The 12,174-nt window shown below is 35.7% G+C and overlaps 2 long non-coding RNA genes across 5 annotated transcripts in view; one reads left to right on the top strand and one right to left on the bottom strand.

Annotated features, from left to right (window-relative positions):
- LOC137075449 (uncharacterized) overlaps nt 1-12,089 on the top strand; it is a 43,929-nt gene extending 31,840 nt beyond the window's left edge. Inside the window, exon 3 of the long non-coding RNA XR_010905045.1 lies at nt 10,911-12,089. This is a non-coding gene — a long non-coding RNA (uncharacterized lncRNA). The remainder of the gene's footprint in view (nt 1-10,910) is intronic.
- The window catches only part of LOC137075448 (uncharacterized), a 65,223-nt gene that overhangs the window by 45,793 nt on the left and 7,256 nt on the right, over nt 1-12,174 (bottom strand). The gene's annotated exons all lie outside the window — the stretch shown is intronic.

Genomic DNA, 12,174 nt, shown 5'->3' with positions numbered 1-12,174 from the left:
TATGGGATCTAAAAAGTTAGTGTTTCTCTACAGGGAAGATGTGGCCTTCCATAATCAACATACTAGTGTGATTCACACTTAAAGGCATAGTTCACCCAAGGAAAAGTTCTGCAATAAGGGTTATGTGCAACAAACTTCTGTGTACTGTGAAAGGTTGCATCGCTTCCGGTTCAAGTCTTTTAGGCTGTTCACTTTGCCGCTTCTATGACATATCTTCAAAATGTGTCTCCGTTATATTGTCATTTTCTCCTTGTATGCTACTTTTACAACAAGATTGTCATGTAGTTTCAAACAAATTTGAAGAAAAATAACCTTGCTAATTCGGATGGAGACAAAAATCTGATTTGGACTGACAGTCCAAATAAGACTTTAAATGTGACCCTGGACCAAAAAAAAAAACAGTCACGGGTATATTTTTGGCCCACACTGTAAAAAAAAAAAACAATTAAATTTAAATTTTAAATTTAAAAATTTCTAGTGACAACATCTAAATTTTTCAGTTTGCAGAATTGAAATTCTGTGAATTGATGCAATTTAATTAACAGAAATTCAATTCAGCTAACTGAAAATTTTAGATGTTATCAGTCACTTGAAAATTTTCAATTGGAGACCCTGAAATTTTTGAAGTGCAACAGAACATTGTATTGTTCAAAATGATCTATTTTTCTTTTATTCCAAAAATCATTAGTAAATCATTAAGTAAAGATCATGCTCAAAGATCAAAGATATTTTGTAAACTTCTTAACCTAAATATTTTAAAAATGTATTATTATTAGTAATATGCATTGCCAAGGACTTCATTCGGACAATGATTTTCTCAATATTTAGATTTTCTAGCACCCTTAGATTCCAGATTTTTAAATAGTTGTATTTCTCCCAAATATTTTCCTATCCTAACCATACATCAATGGGAAGCTTTCAGATGATGTATAAATCTCAATTTAAAAACATTTACCCCTATGACTGGTTTTGTGGTCCAAGGTCACATATGTGTTTCATTAAAGGGTTAGTTCACTAAAAAATTGTATGTTATTAATGACTCACACTAATGTCATTCTACACCCATGAGACAGTGTAAGATATTTTATATTTAGTCTAAGAGTGTATGCACTCTATACTGTCCATGTCCAGAAAGGGAATAAAAACATCATCAAAGTAGTCCATGTGTGACATCAGTTAGTTAATTAGAATCTCTTGAAGCATCAAAAATACATTTTGGTCCAAAAATTACAAAAACTACGACTTTATTCAGCATCAGTCTTCTCTTCCGTGTTTGTTTTCAAACCTCAAAGATTCAAACGGTTGTGAATCAGCGGATTGATTCATGATTCGCCAATCACATGATTTCAGCAGTTTGGCAATTTGACACGCGATCCAAATCATGAATCAATACACCGATTCATAACCGTTCGAATCTTTATTTGAAGATTGAAAACAAACAGAGAAGACAATGCTGAATAAAGTTGTAGTTTTTGTTATTTTTCAACCAAAATGTATTTTCGTTGCTTCAAGAGATTCTAATTAACGAACTGATGTCACATATGGACTACTTTGATGATGTTTTTATTCCCTTTCTGGACATGGACAGCATAGTGTGCATTCACTTGCATACGCTCTCGGACTAAATATAAAATATTTTAAACTCTGTTGCGAAGATGAACGGAGGTCTTACGGGTGAGTTATTAATTACATAAATTTCATTTTTTGGGTGAACTAACCCTTTAAATATAAAGCTGTTTTATTTGAGATACCTTTAAAGGAGTTACCAAAGATGAGCATAACCTATGCATATGCAGATTGATATCTAAAACTTTTTTTATTTTTCTTCTTCTTACTAACATATATATATATATATATATATATATATATATATATATATATATATATATATATATATATATATATATATATATATATATATATATATATAAAATAAATAAAATATAAAACAGCAACAGTAAAATGAACTATACCTAGGTTAGCTGATTAAAAGTCCATGTTGCCGTCAGGTCATTCTGATGTTAATACTTTCTCCGATATCAGATCTGTTTTCTTGTTTGTTCATGTGACGTCTGACATTAAACCTATTACTCACGTCGGAAAAACGCAAAAGAGGACAATTTTTATTTTTGTATAAACTACCCCTTTAACTCAATATACACACGCATATCCATAAGTCATTAAGGTAGATGCTGACCCTAATAAGAAGACGTTGACACTGGAGGATGGGGGTAGATTCCTGACAGCATGGGAGCCATTTAATCTAGCTCTTGATTAACTCATCGTCTGTCCACTTGTCCTACAGACATGTGCTAACATGTCATAATCGTCATAATTCTCATCAGCCTCCACTTGCTCCCCAGCTTCCTGATTAGGGTCCTTTTCCCAGAAGTCCCCTGGTTAAAGCTTAATAATTCCCCTTAGCCTCACCCCAGTGTACCGTGGGCCCTTCAATTAAATACAGAATATCTAACACGCGCACACTGACTCAGGATGGACCCTACCTCCAGCTATACGCCATGCTGACAAGCTGCACTGTTCTTCGGTTTGCAGCAATTAGTCCCCTCTTATCAAACCCCTGGCACAGAGTGTGCTCTCCAAATATGCTTGCTTGTTTTATTTTGTAAAGTGCTACCACAGTGCATTGTGGATGGGGAGGAGGGATTTGTGCGGGACAGAATTCGGCATTAAAAACACAGCTTGTTGCTCGCTGCACCTTCAAATAGCTTTCCTCCCCTTTGTTTTATGTGCTTTTTTTGTACGACAGGACAATATCTGTCAGGAGTGCCACTCTTTTAACGCAATTCCCTCTCTTCGGCATCATTGTGAACAGCTGTCAACAGTGTTTCCCATTTATTTGTCGAGTGCTAGAAGGATGGGGGCCGAGCAGAATCCCCCAGTTCGTCAGCAAGCCCACCGGGGACCATCTTCACTCAGACTTCCCACACGAGCTATACGCGAGGTGGGAAGTAAATGCACTCGTTTCCCTTCCAGCTAGGCGCTGTTTACTTTTCAACACCTCCTTTGAGGGCCGCATCCCAGAGACCAGACAGCCAAGAGACAGGAGGGATGTCACTACACAACACCAATTTGTGGAGTAGTGCGTTTGGCTCTCCATGTTTATGAAGCCATCCTCTGCCTCACAAGCGCTCATGTGATGATGAGATGTGCCGCCTCAAATAAGAACGCCTCTGTCAGGATGAGCGCGCCGACCGTGTCCTTCTCACCATAAATATGACTGCCAGGAGTTTGGGGATGTGCAGCTTTCTCGTTGTTTTTGCCACTTGTGATTTGTCAAGAAATCAATATACTCATTATCGCCGTGGCTGCCTGAGAGTAGTGAAATAATGTATGGCATGTGCAGAAATGAAGCAGAGAGGGGCATGGATGTGGCTGACACACAGAAAAGTGGGAGTATTTAGATGACACCTGTGTATAAGATCACAAATGACATCCCAGATGAGTGTGAGTGTGGATGAATCAGCCAAACCAACCTCTATGGATGTTAACTTGAAACAATTGAAGGGGACATTTTCCCAGAAATGTAAACTCTGTCATTTATTTATTCACCCTCATGTCCAAAACCATTGGAACCCATTGATTTTCATTGTATTTCATTGTTTCCCTCCCAAAAACATATTCTTTTGTGTTTCACCATATAAAATAAAAATTCATATTGGTTTGGGTGAGTAAAAAACCACATGAGTGTGAGTAAATGATGACCGAATGTTCTCTTTTAATAAATTGATAAGAATGATTTTAGACAAACCTACACACATTAGATGTACTAGTTATGCAATACAATGTTACAAAGGGAACAATTGGCAAAATGTTATGATTTTTATAGCTGAAAACTAAATATATTTAAATAATTGTGTGTGTGTGTGTGTATATATATATATATATATATATATATATATATATATATATATATATATATATATATATATATATATATATATGTATGTATATATATAATAAATGTATTGCACACATTTGACTGCAACAGGTCGTCATAATGCTATTTTAAGGGGACAGAACCTAGTTTAATACATTTAATTCAATTTAAATTAATCTAGGACGTTTTTACTCCCTAGAAGATGAGACAATTATAAGTGAATTGTTTATTGTTGCTAGGATATCATTTCTGTTTGAAAATATAAATTAGGTTTTTATGTTATGCTGTCATTTTAGATATGAGTTGACTGTTATAACGTTCTTTCTAGTGGAAGGAAACACCATTTATATCCTTCTGAAATAACCTCCAACTACATTGACTTTGTTTGAGCTGTGGTCACAAGGGAATCATTAGGTTCAGAACTGTCATTACGATATGTATTTGCACACATAAATTTAAATCTGCTCCATTCATTCAAATCACCATCACTTTGGGCATTAGCTTACGTTAGCGTGTATTGTTGTTCTAGACATTGACATGTCAGGTGCTACCTGACTAGCCGCTGATGAGCTCACTGACCATGATCGTCGAGACTGTCAGGGGACCCTGGACCTCCAGCATGGAAACTTGACGTTCAAAGTCAATCAAATTAGCTCTTTCCAGTCCACTAGCCTGAGCAATGAACAGCCTAACCAAACCCAATAGCTTGGAGCTGACGACATCGATGAAGCGATCTCACATGCACCTCATGGGGTAAGACATACATTGATAAATATGGGGGACGTGAACAATGCCATTTGAAGAGTCTCCAAAAAATAACAGTCAGTGCAGCATAATGATGATAAATCAGAGATATGCTTTCTCTCTCAGTGCCATGAGCATTGTTTTGAAGAGAAAGTATCAAATTGGACTAATATTTGCATGAGACAGAGATGTTTTTGTAGTATTCAGAGAGCTCCACAGGCGCGCGGCCTCCTCATGTGACGACCAGACAGTGAAAATAAAAAAAGGATCAGTTCTACAACTTACGGCACAGGAATCCATTCCGCACAGACTGCTACTGTTTTGATGTTCATCTTCAACTGTTCCTGGTGTTTTAATAACCTGTGGAGGGCCACTTGTAAACGCTTGATGTGGGCAAAGTCAAAAACTTGTAAGATATTAGATATGCGCAGGAATATCAAACCAAATCAGGAGCACCAGGGTTTTTTGCTTTCACATTTGCTTTTAAGATTTAGTCTAAGGTGCTCAATGAGGAAAGTACGAAAGAGACAGCTAGGAAGAAGCTTATCTGCGAGACGTAAGGAGGGTATCTGCGCAATCCTTGATATTTTGAAAAGAGCCATCAACACTCATTTCTGTCAGCTTCTCCTGAATGCCGTTTGCCTGCTCTAAGTATCGTTATACGCAAGAATAACAGCAGGAGAGGGATGTGGGGCGTCTCAGATACAGCTTATCGAAAGTACGAGTTTTCAGAAGACTGGCTGTCTCCATTAACCGATTGAATTAAGTTCTAAAACGAAATTCATTTTGACATAAAATGCGTATTTTTCCTCCTCTATGCTTTAGTGTCTCGGATGTTTTTGAGCTTGGTGGTGTCAATGTGTTTTTATGTGGAGAAAGCAGCCAGTCGAGTCCAATTACCCTTCCCTCTTTAAATAATTTTTGTTATGCCGAAATTAACAGGTAACTCCAAACCTTATGAAGGTTTCCATGACAAACACAACATAAAGGCAGAGAACATGAGGGTTCTGTTCCATTAAGTCATTAAGTCCTTATAAAACCAAACTCTGAGAGCATCTTTAGCCCTGCTGCTGCCCTCAGGCAGAGAACCGCTGTGTTTGAAGATCAAAGTCGTAGAGGTGTGACTCTAGGTTTATATGTGCAGGGAAATTGAAAATTTCCCTAAACTGGAGGGGTCTGCATTAAAAAAAAGAGGTCCACAGCCTAGTAACAGTTTTCAAAAACACAGGAGTTCTGTCATGACAACTCTGAATGTTTGGTGTAGTAATTAATATAACAATATTGATATATGTGAAATGGCGGAATAGATCTGCTGTTATTGTAAAATACAATATAGTGTACAATACAATACAATATAGTGTACAATACAATACAATATATCATTCATTACCCATTGCAGATCTTAGCAGGTGGAGCTGGGGAAGGAGGAGGGTTTCTGAAAGCACACTGCAACTGCTACAGCAATGCTGACCATTTTTTGACAGTTGAGGAGCGAGCTCATTGGCTACTGAGACAGCAGAAACCAATCAGCTGTATTTATAGAGAATGATGTGCTGCAAGCAGGTCAAGTGAAGGACATATCAGCTTGCACTAAATAGAGTTTCATGACAGTACTTTGTATTTACACCTTTTTAGCAGAGTTTTCAGGGCTGAATAATTTAAAGTGCACCTTCTGAACCAAGTATCTGGTTTGTGTCTTTAGACCTCTATTAGTGACTCAAATCTGAAGTCCATCTGTGTGTGAATGGCACCACCTAATTAAAGATCTACTATGGAAAAATAGCTCAATTTTTATGTTCATAACCTTCTTTACAATAATAACTAAATTATTTTAATGAATATTCTGAATATGAACTTCCAAGATATATTATACACTGTATACTCATACACTGTAAACCATTATTTAGAAAAAAAGTAACCTGGTTGCCTTCAAATTTTGAGTTCATTGAAATTAAAATTTTGAGTTAATACAACGAACTTTTTTTAACATTTCGACAACCTTTATTAAAATATTATTAAAAGATTTTGTAAGCATATTGGGTAATTGTGTGTGTTTTATTTCTGATGACGCAGTGAAACATGCCAAATAGTGCTATTTTCATGATTTATAAATTTTTTTGTGGTTCAGATACAATATTTTGAGTTTCTATTTATTAAACAAATTTCCTTCATTGGATCAACTCAAATTTTTAATTTCAATAAACTCAAAATTTTAAGGCAACCAGGTTACTTACCTTTTTTAAGTTAAACCAACAAAAAACATTTTTTTTTTTTTTTACAGTGTAGTGTAATACTGGAATATCAAAATTATTTAAACCCGGAAAAACATCATGTGGCTCAAAAGAAGCGTACAGTGTTTATGGTTGTAGAATGGATGTATTCACACTCAACTCCACTTGTGTGACTCCCTAACAAAATGACTCCCATGAGTGAAAAACACTTATTCAAAGTGATCGTATATAAAAGGGAAAGTGTTTAGCAGGGGAGGTTTTCAATGGCTCGGTCATGTTTGTCCTGAATAGGCGGTGCCAGCTTGGGTTTCCTCCAGGAATTAGGCTTTTTGTTTGTGTCTATAGGCCAGAAGTGACAGCTATTCCTGCTTGCTCAAAGTAAGCTTATACATTTGTCATGAGAAAGGCTGTGTCTACGTCTACCCCTCATGACATGAAAGTCTCAGTACTGTAACAGGAAGCTCAACTGTAGACTTCCACATAAACATACTATAATAGAGGGGTGGTCTAAACAGCCAGGGAGACAGAAAAGGGAAGAGAGAAAAGGCCTGAGCTTTGCTTTGAGAAAATATATATGTACCGTGTGAAAGACATGTCAATCCTTCTGTCTATTTTTTTTTTTTGATTCCTCAAAAACCATTTATTTGCCACACTATGACAAATTAGAAATGTTAAACATTATTTAATCCACACATTTCCCTATCTTTCTATAACACATTTTAACATAAAGCAAACTGTCCACCCATAAAAATTAAAATAAAATAAACAATTTGCCAATGTACACTGGTCTTAATAAATTATATGTAACTTTTTAGTGGGTTATATATAGAAATGTACAGCTTCTTTAATTAATATAAATGTATCGTCACTACTGCCTGGTTTCTAGCAGCACAAAGTTGAACTTTAGTAGCACATCAATTGCACATCTATGTATACATAAAACGTCAGTAAATGAAGATAGGCCTTGAACCACTCATAATGCACAGTGCAACTGTTTCCTTCTCACGTTATCAGAAACACATGTGCACAAAACACCTATTTAACGCGTGTTCATCATTTTAAAGCCCATATTAATTATATTTCAGGATAAGGCTTTGTTTGTTGAAAAAATCGCCTTTAAAACGATAGGCTAGGCTGCTCCGCCCGCTGTGCATGACACGTGACAGGCCTGAATGAATGACAGGCATTTAATAATGTTATAAGCTATAGGGATACATTATTTTAATCGAGGTATGATTTTTGGTTTTAATAATGATATTAAAATAACGTTTTTACGTTTTAATAAATGTTTATTATTAACAAATGAGATGTGAGTGTTTTCTAAACGACCATCTGTCACTTTTTCTTTTTTCTTCATCCCTTTTCAGTATCTTTTTTCTCCAATGGCGAGTACAAATGCACATATAACATTACATAAAAGCAGTTACAACTAAATATTTCACCCCTTAAACCGTCTATGATAGAAACCTGACATGTCAATGTGTTGAAATGTGTGTGGATGCACATGATATTCGGATAGAGATTGAAACCTCTATCCGAAGCCATAATTTATAAGCTATATTTTTATACATTCAGTAGCCTAATATCAGGATGTCATCTGCAATGGGCTGTATCAGCTTTATGTGCGATTTCAATTGAAATTTGAGTGTTTTGAACCGAATCGACAAAAATCTCTAACTCTTGCCCGGGGAAGAAAAAAATATTTTGATGCAGTTTTATTCATTTACCGGACAGAAATATTTAATTTAATGTTTGCATATTTTTAAAATTGTCAAAACATTTTTTTTTTCTAACAAAAGCATTTTGTATTGCAGTACTCTCATATCTGGTGTTTTACACCCAAATGTGAGTCAATCAAAACGTAACTGCCAATTGAAAGCTCTCTCTTTTTGCGCCTGCACACTTGAAAAAGAGCCACACAAATATTATTCGTTTGTTTGTCTGTAAATTCGTTATGGAAATTATTGCTATATTCAATCATATGTTTAGGTGGTCCAAATTCCATCAATATTTAATTAAAATCTTAAGCAAATACAGTTGCATATACCGTTGCTGTGGCATTAGTCGGATTACTGCAGGTCACATAAGGTTATTCGTGTTACAGGCCTAATGTGTAGCCAAGTTTTTGTCTTCATATCGCAAGATGAACATTTGAAATGTAAAAGCTGTAGCCTATAGTTTTACGTGGGTATTTGTGTTTGTGTAACCATATTATTGAAAAACACATTTTCTCAGATTCTCTCTCAAAATGACATAATTAATTTGCAGATAACTAATTCATGTTTACTCAAGTCATCTCATATACCACGGAATCCACTGGCAAAACTGTTAATCTTAGTTTGCATTGTTATTCAGAGTTAAACGTCAATCACAAGGACAATCACTATTCGATTCGATGCAGGATTGACATTTACAACAAAGACAATGAAAGACTGCGATTTGCGTCAATAAAAATGATATTAACATGAATAAAATTCCTGTCAAACATACAACCTGCATTGATAATTTATTTAGGCTATACTACTAATTTCATCTGAAATTTACAGACACTGTTAACAAAAATACACCCGAACTGTCTCTTTCCTGACTTAAAGAGGAAAGCTAACTGTTCGTTAACATTATAAGGTTTTTGAAACATTATTCTTTATTCAATGGCAATCTCTAAGACTGTAACACAAAACACATTTGGCACAAACCTACGCTTTGGACATTTTTGTCTTACAAAAGAACTATATATATGATAAAGTAGGCTAATGCGTAGTTTAAACTATAATAATAATAATAATACACAATTTAAGAGCTAATAATTTAGAACTCATTTGACGGTCAAACTTATTAGCCAGAGGGACAATAATGCGAAATAATATGATACCAAAATAGCTCTCGAATCGGTGATCTCTATATCAAATGAATAATACAAAAGACAATAGAATAAAGATTGGGAAAACATTCTGCTAGTCGCTGTTATCTCTCTCTCTCTCTCCCGAGAGAGAGAGAGAGAGAGAGAGAGAGAGAGAGAGAGAGAATGAGAGAGTGTGTGTGTGTGAGAGAGAGAGAGAGAGAGAGAGAGAGAGAGAGAGAGAGAGAGAGAGAGAATGAGAGAGTGTGTGTGTGTGTGTGTGAGAGAGAGAGAGAGAGAGAGAGAGAGAGAGAGAGAGAGAGAGAGAGAGAGAGAGAGAGAGAGAGAGAGAGAATGAGAGAGAGAGATGAGTGAGTGAGTGAGTGACAAAGACACTGCGCATATATATCTGCGCATATTTCTGCAGGTGGATGAAATCGGCTGGAAAATGAAGGCAGCCATTGCTCTCGAAAGAGGGGTTATTTCCACTGCCTAATAACAATTACAGCTCTTGGTTAACATTTTAGTGTTAATTAGTACATGTTGGAACATTTAATACAAATATTTTATAAAAGTGTATTTGTTTTATAAACTAATTCGAGTGTCCCTGAAATGTAAATGATGATATTTCGGTATAAATAAAAAATAATTTAATGTTATCCGGTGTTTTGTTTGTAGGTGGCCCCTATCCCATCTGTTAAATGGTAAGCTCCGCTGTTTGAGCCCTATGAGTGGGAGTTGGCAGCACTCACCAGTGTCATAAAAAAAGAAATAGCAAACAATGAAAACCTAGCAAAGGATGCTTTGCACATTATTATTATTATTATTATTATTATTATTATTATTATTATTATTATTATTTATTTATTTATTTATTTATTTATTTATTTATTTATTTATTTATTTATTTATTTATTTATTTATTTATTTATTATTATTAAGCCTATACTTTTTAAATGCATGCATTGTGCTTTGTGTTTGTTTCGAATGTTGCATTTCAGTGTTAAAATAGCCTACCATATAAGATACTGATTTAAAGTCACTAACCAGATTTTTAAAAGTTTTTATTTTCAGAAGAAATTCACAAAAAATTAAAGCCTTTTTTAAAGTGGAATGTACAGTCTTGAACAGGTTTTTTTTTGGGGGGGGGGGGGGGGGATTATTATTTTATTTTTATTTTTTATTTTTCTGTGGGCAGGTTTTTCTACACGGATCAATATCAGAGCAGCATGCGCTGAGAAGGAAACGCCATCCAAGCACCGCAGGACGCTGACCTTTCACTCTCCCTACAGGTCACACCATCCTCCCCTAAACAGGTCAACACACCAACACACAACTATGTCAAAGTATGCCTTAAAAGAGAATGTTTATGTCCAGCGGATATCTAACACAAGCAGATGAGTGGGCGATTCAATCAACGACCGACAACACAAGAAAAGATTGTATCCAGCAGCCCATAAGCAGCTGCACATTAATGATCAGTTCTGGTGATTTCTGAACGGATCAACTGGCTTCTTGGGGGTGAAGTTGTAATTCCTGTGAATAAAATCTGTAGGATATACATTATGTTCATTTGCCCATTTCAATTTTACAGTCAACAACAATAGGAAAAGCGTCTAACAGCCCTTCCCCCAGGCGTTACTCAAATGAATATGAATCTGTTCCTTCACAGTATAAAGTTCTACACGTTGCACTGGAGCTTTAACACAGATAACATAGTGACACAGATGCGATCGCTCGCTGTCTCAAGAACCTCTTGTCTATTAATTACACAGGCTAAAGATTGTTTTCATAACACTTTTCGTGCTGTCACTGATATCATCATACACGAAAAATAGCCTGCGACAATATTCCTTGATAAATGCCCTTTTACAATTCTTTTATTTTGTTTCGCTTTATTCCGCTGAGGGGGTTTATTCTTCATCTGGGCTTGGAAAGCACACGAGAGAAAAAACGGCTTACAATCGAGCGAACAAGAACTGCCAGTCACCTCTTAATTCTTTATCATTTTTTTAAGAGCTTGTCAAGAGTGCCAGAGTCAAGTTCAAGTTCACGGCCACTTGATTTCAAACTCCATTTTATCCCTATTGGGAAGGAAGTGCGAGTGCGGCATTATCCTAAATTAAGCAAGTGCGCATTAAGAAACAAAAGGCTGTTGGCTGTGCAGAAAAACTTTGTATTATTAGTAGCTACTGATATTATGGCCATACAAGTCAGATAACTTTTCCTGCCTATCTATTTTCTTCGTACTGCACTCAGCATGCCTGTAGCCACATTGTTGCGAAAGCGTTAGTCAAATGGTTCTGTTTTTTATTTATTTATTTTTATTGTATTATTTTTATATCTGTCAGTTATTAGTGTTTGAAACGCCGAGATTTTTATGGAAATATAATGCAACCCAACACCTGAATGCGCCTTGATTTTGAGTGACTCGACTGTCAACATTCTGGTTTTAAGTCTGT

This window comes from Pseudorasbora parva, chromosome 5, assembly GCF_024679245.1.
Source record: "Pseudorasbora parva isolate DD20220531a chromosome 5, ASM2467924v1, whole genome shotgun sequence".
Classification (NCBI taxonomy): domain Eukaryota; kingdom Metazoa; phylum Chordata; class Actinopteri; order Cypriniformes; family Gobionidae; genus Pseudorasbora; species Pseudorasbora parva.
This window is presented reverse-complemented; position numbering and strand designations above follow the sequence as displayed.